Genomic DNA, 9,418 nt, shown 5'->3' with positions numbered 1-9,418 from the left:
CCCCAATTTCAAAGGCTAGGAATCACAAACTGAGCACCGGAATGACACCTGTGACCTTGACATGCATTTTTAAAGTAAATCTAATCTTCCGTGTTGGAACATCTAATCCCAGTAATAAGTTATTACTACTTTAGTAATTCATCTCTTGGGCTGCATAACACTTGATGAGTGTTTGTGAAGTGCTTTGAAATGCTTAGATCGGAGGAAGCCTCAGACAATCCACCCTGAAAGTTACAATTATACCTGTTTGCCACAGAGGTAAATGGAGGCACATTCAGGTGAAGGTCAGACAGGGAGCTATTGGCAGAGTCAGAAATATACCCCAACTTCATATTTAAAAAGCTACTGCAACCTTGGAAAACTGACAGACTTGTAATTCCTTTGGAGAACTATTATCCTCAAGTATAAAAAAGCCACAGTTCAAGTGGATCACAAAATTAGCCAGATTTTTATTCTTGAAGCTGAGATCCAAGGATGCAAAAAATTTTTAACCAGACATGTTACTAACCTTGTCTTGTAACACAGTGTAACACGGATCAACCTAGACCTCAGCCTGTGGTCAGAAGTATTGGGTTGTATTTCTGTTTCTGCAACTGACCCCCATATGACCTTCACCTCAACATGCCTCTTTTTTTAGGCCTATCAAACGTAAAGAGTAAGGATGTTAAGGCTGGAAGTTCTTATGGGTATGTCTATACTACGAAATTAGGTCGAATTTATAGAAGCCGGTTTTATAGAAATCGGTTGTATGCAGCCGATTGTGTGTGTCCCCACATAAAATGCTCTAAGTGCATGAAGTCGGCGGACCGCGTCCACAGTACCGAGGCTAGCGTCGACTTCCGGCGCATTGCACTATGAGTAGCTATCCCACAGTTCCCGCAATCTCCGGCGCCCATTGGAATTATGGGTTGAGATCGCAATGCCCGAATGATGCAAAACAGTGCCGCGGGGGGTTCTGGGTACATTGCGTCAGGCCCCTCCCCCTCCGTCACAGCAACGGCAGACAATAGATTCGCGCCTTTTTACCTGGGTTACCTGTGCAGACAACATACCATGGCAAGCATGGAGCCCGCTCAGCTCAGCTCACCGTCACCATATGTCATCCGGGTGCCGGCAGACGTGGGACTGCATTGCTACACAGCAGCAGCTGCTAACTGCCTTTTGGCGGTAGACGGTGCAGCATGACTGGTAGCCTTCATCGGCGATCTGGGTGCTGGTAGCTGTGGGGCTGGCAGCCGTAGGGCTGCATTGCACCAGCCCCTTACCTTTTGCCTTTTGGCAGTAGATGGTTTATTACGACTGGTAACCGTCCTCGTCGTACAGCCGTGGCCATCAATCATTGGCACCTGGACAGACATGCTCTGTCCTATCGAACTGTCTTGACGATGATGGCTATCAGTCGTAGTATACTATTTTCTGCCAAGTATTGTCTGCTAAGCACCCAGAAGAGGCCGAGGGCGATCTGGGTGCTGGCAGACATGTGGCTGGCAGACGGGGGGCTACATTGCTACACAGCAGCAACCCCTTGCCTTTTGGCAGTAAATAGTATATTATGACTGGTATCCGTCATCATCATACTGCCAAGCGCCCAGTATTTGCTGCCAAGCACCCAGAAAATGCCGAGGGCTATCAGTCATGCTGCACCGTCGTCTTAAGATGTAAAAAATAGATTTGTTCTGTATTCATTTCCTTCCCCCCTCCCTCCGTCAAATCAATGGCCCGCTAAACCCAGGCTTAGGAGTTCAATCTCGGGGGGGGGGGGCATTCTGTGTGACAGTTGTTTGTATTTCTCCCTGATGCACAGCCACCTTTCTTGATTTTAATTCCCTGTACCTGTACGCCATGTTGTCACTCGCCCCTCCCTCCCTCCCTCCCTCCCTCCCTCTCTCCTTCCCCTGGTCCTTCAGATACTAGTTTCGCGCCTTTTTCAGACCAGACGCCATAGCTAGCACTGGGATCATGGAGCCCGCTCAGATCACCGCGGCAATTATGAGCACTATGAACACCATGCGCATTGTCCTGGAGTATATGCAGAGCCAGGACATGCCAAAGCAAAACCAGGACCAGCCGAGGAGGAGGCGATTGCAGCACGGCGACGAGAGTGATGAGGAAATGGACATGGACCTAGACCTCTCACAAGGCACAGGCCCCAGCAATGTGGAAATCATGGTGTTCCTGGGGCAGGTTCATGCCGTGGAATGCCGATTCTGGGCCCGGGAAACAAGCACAGACTGGTGGGACCGCATCGTGCTGCAGGTGTGGGACGATTCCCAGTGGCTGCGAAACTTTCGCATGCGTAAGGGCACTTTCATGGAACTTTGTGACTTGCTTTCCCCTGCCCTGAAGCGCCAGAATACCAGGATGAGAGCAGCCCTCACAGTTGAGAAGCGAGTGGCGATAGCCCTGTGGAAGCTTGCAACGCCAGACAGCTACCGGTCAGTCGGGAATCAATTTGGAGTGGGCAAATCTACTGTGGGGGCTGCTGTGATCCAAGTTGCCAGGGCAATGAGAGACCTGGTGATATCAAGGGTAGTGACTCTGGGAAACGTGCAGGACATAGTGGATGGCTTTGCTGCAATGGGATTCCCAAACTGTGGTGGGGCGATAGACGGAACCCATATCCCTATCTTGTCACCGGAGCACCAAGCCACCGAGTACATAAACCACAAGGGGTACTTTTCAATGCTGCTGCAAGCCCTGGTGGATCACAAGGGACGTTTCACCGACATCAACGTGGGCTGGCCGGGAAGGGTACATGATGCTCGCGTCTTCAGGCACTCTGTTCTGTTTCGAAAGCTGGAGGAAGGGACTTTCTTCCCGGACCAGAAAATAACCGTTGGGGATGTTGAAATGCCTATCGTGATCCTTGGGGACCCAGCCTACCCCTTAATGCCATGGCTCATGAAGCTGTACACAGGCAGCCTGGACAGGAGTCAGGACCTGTTCAACTACAGGCTGAGCAAGTGCCGAATGGTGGTGGAATGTGCATTTGGGCGTTTAAAAGCGCGCTGGCGCAGCTTACTGACTCGCTCAGACCTTAGCGAAAAGAATATCCCCATTGTTATTGCTGCTTGCTGTGCGCTCCACAATATCTGTGAGAGTAAGGGGGAGACATTTATGGCGGGGTGGGAGGTAGAGGCAAATCGCCTGGCCGCTGATTACGCGCAGCCAGACACCAGGTCGGTTAGAGCAGCACAGCAGGGCGCGGTGCGCATCAGAGAAGCTTTGAAAACTAGTTTTGTGACTGGCCAGGCTACGGTGTGAAACTTCTGTTTGTTTCTCCTTGATGAACCCTCCACCCCCCCCCACCCGGTTCACTCTACTTCCCTGTAAACCAACCACCCCACCCTCCCCTACCCTCCCCCCTTCAAGCACCACTTGCAGAGGCAATAAAGTCATTGTTACTTCACATTCATGCATTCTTTATTAATTCATCACACAACTAGGGGGATAATTGCAAAGGTAGCCCGGGATGGGTGGGGGAGGAGGGAAGGAAAAGGACACACTGCAGTTTAAAACTTTAAAACTTTAACACTTATTGCTCGGGAAATCATCTAGGGTGGAGTGACTGGGTGGCCGGAGGCCCCCCCACCGTGTTCTTGGGCGTCTGGGTGAGGAGGCAATGGGACTTGGGGAGGAGGGCTGTTGGTTACACAGGGGCTGTAGCAGCGGTCTCTGCTCCTGCTGCCTTTCCTGCAGCTCAACCATACGCAGGAGCATATCAGTTTGATGCTCCAGCAGCCGGAGCATCGACTCTTGCCTTCTGTGTGCAAGCTGACGCCACCTCTCCTCTTCAGCCCGCGATTCAGCACGCCACCTCTCCTCTCGCTCATATTGGGCTTTTCTAAAATCAGTAATTGACTGCCTCCACGCATTCTGCTGTGCTCTGTCAGCGTGGGAGGCAGTCTGTAGTTCAGTAAACATTTCATCACGCGTCCTTCGCTTCCGCTTTCGAATATTCACTAGCCTCTGTGAAGGAGAAACATTTGCAGCTGGTGGAGGAGAAGGGAGAGGTGGTTAAAAAAGATACATTTTAGAGAACAATGGGTACACTCTTTCACGTTAAATTTTGCTGTTCACATCACACAGCACATGTGCTTTCGTTACAAGGTCGCATTTTTCCTCTTATATTGAGGGCCTGCCGGTCTGGTGTGAGAGATCACTCACGCAGTGCCAGGCCACAGATTTCAGCTTGCAGGCAGCCATGGTAAGACACAGTCTTTTGGCTTTTTTAACCTTGTTAACATGTGGGGATGGTTTAAAACAGTACTGCTCTCATTAACCATACCAAGCACCCGTTGGGTTGGCCATTTAAAATGGGTTTGCAATGTAAAAGGAGGGGCTGCGGTTTCAGGGTTAACGTGCAGCACAAACCCAACTAATTCCCCTCCCCCCCACACCCAATTCTCTGGGATGATCACTTCACCCCTCCCCCCCACCGCGTGGCTAACAGCGGGGAATATTTCTGTTCAGCAGAGCAGGAAGGGGCACCTCTGAATGTCCCCTTAATAAAATTGCCCCATTTCAACCAGGTGACCGTGAATGATATCACTCTCCTGAGGATAACAAAGAGCGATAAGGAATGGATGTTGTCTGCATGCCAGCAAACACCGGGACCATACGCTGCCATGCTTTGTTATGCAATGATTCCAGACTACGTGCTACTGGCCTGGCGTGGTAAAGTGTCCTACCATGGCGGACGGGATAAGGCAGCCCTCCCCAGAAACCTTTTGCAAAGGCTTTGGGAGTACATGAAGGAGAGCTTTCTGGAGATGTCCCTGGAGGATTTCCGCTCCATCCCCATACACGTTAACAGACTTTTCCAGTAGCTGTACTGGCCGCGATTGCCAGGGCAAATTAATCATTAATCATTAAACACGCTTGCTTTTAAACCATGTGTAATATTTACAAAGGTACACTCACCAGAGGTCCCCTGTGTGCCCACAGGGTCTTGGGTGAGTTCGGGGGTTACTGGTTCCAGGTCCAGGGTGATAAACATATCCTGGCTGTTGGGGAAACCGGTTTCTCCGCTTCCTTGCTGCTGTGAGCTATTTACATTATCTTCATCCTCATCTTCCTCGTACCCCGAACCCGCTTCCCTGTGTGTTTCTCCAGTGAGGGACTCATAGCACATGGTTGGGGTAGTGGTGGCTGCACCCCCTAGAATGGCATGCAGCTCCGCGTAGAAGCGGCATGTTTGCGGCTCAGCCCCGGACCTTCCGTTTGCTTCTCTGGCTTTGTGGTAGGCTTGCCTTAGCTCCTTAATTTTCATGCGGCACTGCTGTGCGTCCCTGTTATGGCTTCTGTCCTTCATGGCCTTGGAGACCTTTTCTAATATCTTGCCATTTCGTTTACTGCTTCGGAGTTCAGCCAGCACTGATTCATCTCCCCATATGGCGAGCAGATCCCGTACCTCCCGTTCTGTCCATGCTGGAGCTCTTTTGCGATCCTGGGACTCCATCACGGTTACCTGTGCTGATGAGCTCTGCGTGGTCACCTGTGCTCTCCACGCTGAGCAAACAGGAAATGAAATTCAAACGTTCGCGAGGCTTTTCCTGTCTACCTGGCCAGTGCATCTGAGTTGAGAGTGCTGTCCAGAGCGGTCACAATGAAGCACTGTGGGATAGCTCGCGGAGGCCAATAACGTCGAATTCCGTCCACACTAACCCAATTTCGACCCCCTAAGGCCGATTTTATCGCTAATCCCCTCGTCGGAGGTGGAGTAAAGAAACCGGTTTAAAGGGCCCTTTAAGACGAAAGAAAGGGCTTCGTCGTGTGAACGTGTCCAGGCTAAATTTGATTTAACACGGCTAAAGTTGACCTAAACTCGTAGTGTAGACCAGGCCTCAGTGTCCTTAGAGCACGTGGGCAAGACTTACCAGCCAGCACCCAGGAAAGAATTCTCTGTAGTAACTCAGATCCCACTCCATCTAACATCCCATCACAGACCATTAAGCATATTTACCGCTAATAGTCAAAGATCAATTAATTGCCAAAATTAGGCTATCCCATCATACCATCCCCTCCATAAACTTATCAAGCTTAGGCCTGGTCTACACTAGGCTTTTATGTCGAATTTAGCGCCGTTACATCGAATTAACCCTGCACCCGTCCACACCACGAAGCTATTTAGTTCGACATAGAGCTCTCTTAAATTCGACTTCTGTACTCCTCCCCAACGAGAGGAGTAGCGCTAAATTCGAAATGGCCATATCGAATTAGGCTAGGTGTGGATGGAAATCGACGCTAATAGCTCCGGGAGCTATCCCACAGTGCACCACTCTGTTGACGCTCTGGACAGCAGTCCGAGCTCGGATGCTCTGACCAGCCACACAGGAAAAGCCCCGGGAAAATTTGAATTCCTTTTCCTGTCTGGGCAGTTTGAATCTCATTTCCTGTTTGGACATCGTGGCGAGCTCAGCAGCACTGGCAACGATGCAGAGCTCTGCAGCAGAGATGGCCGTGCAATCCCAGAATAAAAAGAGGGCCCCAGCATGGACTGATCGGGAAGTCTTGGATCTCATCGCTGTGTGGGGCGATGAGTCTGTGCTTTCCGAGCTGCGCTCCAAAAGAAGGAATGCAAAGTTCTACGAGAAGATCTCTAAAGCCATGGCAGAGAGAGGATACAGCCGGGATGCAACGCAGTGCCGCGTGAAAATCAAGGAGCTGAGACAAGGCTACCAAAAAAACAAAGAGGCAAACGGACGCTCCGGATCCCAGCCCCACACATCCCGTTTCTACGAGGCACTGCATTCCATCCTAGGTGCGGCCGCCACCACTACCCCACCACTGACCGTGGACTCTGAGGATGGGATATTGTCCGCGGCCGGTTCCTCGTCGGAAATGTTAGCGGACGGGGAAGATGAGGAAGGAGATGAGGAGGACGAGGCAGTCGACAGCGCTTGCAACGCTGATTTCCCCGACAGCCAGGAGCTCTTCATCACCCTTACCGAGATCCCCTACCAACCGTCCCCATCCGTTACCCCGATCACAGAATCAGGGGAAGGATCAAGCAGTAAGTGCTTTAAACATCTAAACATTTATTTTTAACAGAACTGGAATATTTATAATATTAACAATGGGTTTTTCATTAAGTCATTTAAACATGTAAACTTCTATTTTTAACAGAACTTGAATATTTATAATATCAACAATTGGTTTTTCATGATTTCGTTGCCTTAGGCGCTTAACTATTTAGTCCCAACTATTTAAAAAAAATCTAACAATGTCCGGATTTTCATGATTTTGCTGCCCAAGACGCTCCACTCTGTAGTCCCTGCCAGTACAGCTACACCAAAATCCGGTCTATATGTCCGGGAATTGACACGAAATCCTCATGGGAGATCTCAACGTAGGTCTCCTGGAGGTAATGTTCAAGCCTGTGCATCAGGTTCCTTGGCAGGGCGATCTTATTAGGTCCACCATGGTACGACACGTTTCCACGCCAGGACTCTATCAAGTACTCTGGGATCATTGCACGGCAGAGCATGGCGGCATACGGCCCTGGTTTCTGCATGCTCTCCCTAAGCATCCGTTCCCTGTCGCTCTCCGAGATCCTCATCAGGGTGATGTCGCTCATGACGCCCTGCTTTGAATTAGGGAGGGGAATGTTAGTATTGGGACTGCTTTACAGCCACGCGGTGGAGGCGGGAGAGGGGCAGCATACAGGGATCTTTCCCTGGGACAGCCGCGAGGGGGTGGGACAGGGGCAGAGCTCATGCTTCCCTGATTGCTGCCAGCAGAGACTGGCATTGCTTTCAATGCGAAAGGAGCCCAGTGCTACTATTAAAGTTTTAAGCAGCCACAACTCTACGGCTTACCATGGTTGCCTGCTACACAAGTTCAGGTGTCCTGCCCCGCTTCTCAGATCGCAACTGCAAGACCCCAGGCACTGAAGGCGAGGGCCGAAAATTCGACCTTGTCCTGAGTGCGCATGTGAGAGGTGCAGTGCATGGTCTTGTTCACAGAGAAAGACTATGTTCTTTGTTCACAACTTCATTTATCTGTCTCAGGAATTCACTCCCTTTTTCCCATTCCCACAGACACATCTGCGACTGTCTCCCAACCCAGCCTGGCATCACACTCCCAGAGGCTAGCGCAGATTAGGCGGAGGAAGAAGAAGACGCGTGAGGACATGTTCTCAGAACTAATGGACTGCTCCAGAGCCCAGGCAGCCCAGCAGACAGAGTGGAGGGAGAACTTGTCCCAAATGCACCGAGCAATCATGGAACGGGAGGAGAGGTGGCGTCAGGAAGACCAGCAGGCGACTCAAACGCTGCTTGGACTAATGAGGGAGCAAACGGACACGCTCCGGCGCCTGGTGGATGTTCTGCAAGACCGGAGGCAGGAGGACAGAGCCCCGCTGCAGTCTATCTCTAACCGCCCTCCCCCGCCACCAAGTCCCACACCCCCCTCACCCAAAGTCCAAAGAAGGAGGGGCGGCAAGGGCCGTTAAAACTTTCAGTCAACCCCTGCAGACTGCTCTAGCACTAGAAGGCTCTCATTCCCCAAAATTTGAAAAGTCCTTTCCTACCCACCTCACACAAGCCCCCGTCCAAGTCTCACTCCCCCCCCCCCCCCGTTTCATGTGTGGTTCATAATAAAATATTCGTTTCTGTTAATTACTGTTTCCATGATTTTCTTTTGGAGGAGACTCTGTCTGAAGGGGGGGAAGGTGCTTGGTAATTGGACAGGACAGTCACCTTTAGCAGGGTACAGAGGCAGGGGCAGGTCCAGCATCAGGACACATACACAGTGCAGTCACCAGTTGCCCTGGTCAGTCTGGGAGGTGGTTTTCATGTTCTGTGGGGGGGGGGTTGATCTGTGACTTTGTCGCGGGGAAGGGCAGTTAGAGATGTTATGCCGCGGTCCTTATCCTGGATCACAGAGCCACGCAGCAGGGGATCTGTAACCCTCCTCCCCCTGCCATAAAGTCACATAGCCGACACATACACACAGTCCCGCCCAGGAGTGCTGGCAGGCTCCGCTGAAACAACCAGTCCACCACTGCGGAGCCTGTCATTCCTGGAGTTTAGAAGCATCATTTGCATCAGAACACTAAACCCGCCCCCCGCCACAGTCTGCGTCCCCGGTTTAAAACATTCCAGCGAAAACAGTAATAAAGACAACGGTGTTCATTAACAAAACAGAACAGATTTTATTTTTTGGGAAGGTGGTGAAGGGGGTATGTAACTTGGAAGGATAGTCAACATTAACTGGGTAAAGAAACGGGGGCAGGTTCAGCTTCTGTGTCCACTAACTGAACAGTCACTGGTTACCCTGCTCAGTCTGGAACCTAGCTTTCAAAGCCTCCCGGATGCACAGCGCGTCCCGCTGGGATCTTCTAATCGCCCGGCTGTCTGGCTGGGCGTAATCAGCAGCCAGGCTATTTGCCTCAACCTCCCACCCCGCCATAAAG

This window comes from Emys orbicularis, assembly GCF_028017835.1.
Source record: "Emys orbicularis isolate rEmyOrb1 chromosome 1 unlocalized genomic scaffold, rEmyOrb1.hap1 SUPER_1_unloc_2, whole genome shotgun sequence".
NCBI lineage: Eukaryota > Metazoa > Chordata > Testudines > Emydidae > Emys > Emys orbicularis.
Note: the sequence above shows the minus strand (reverse complement) of the source record.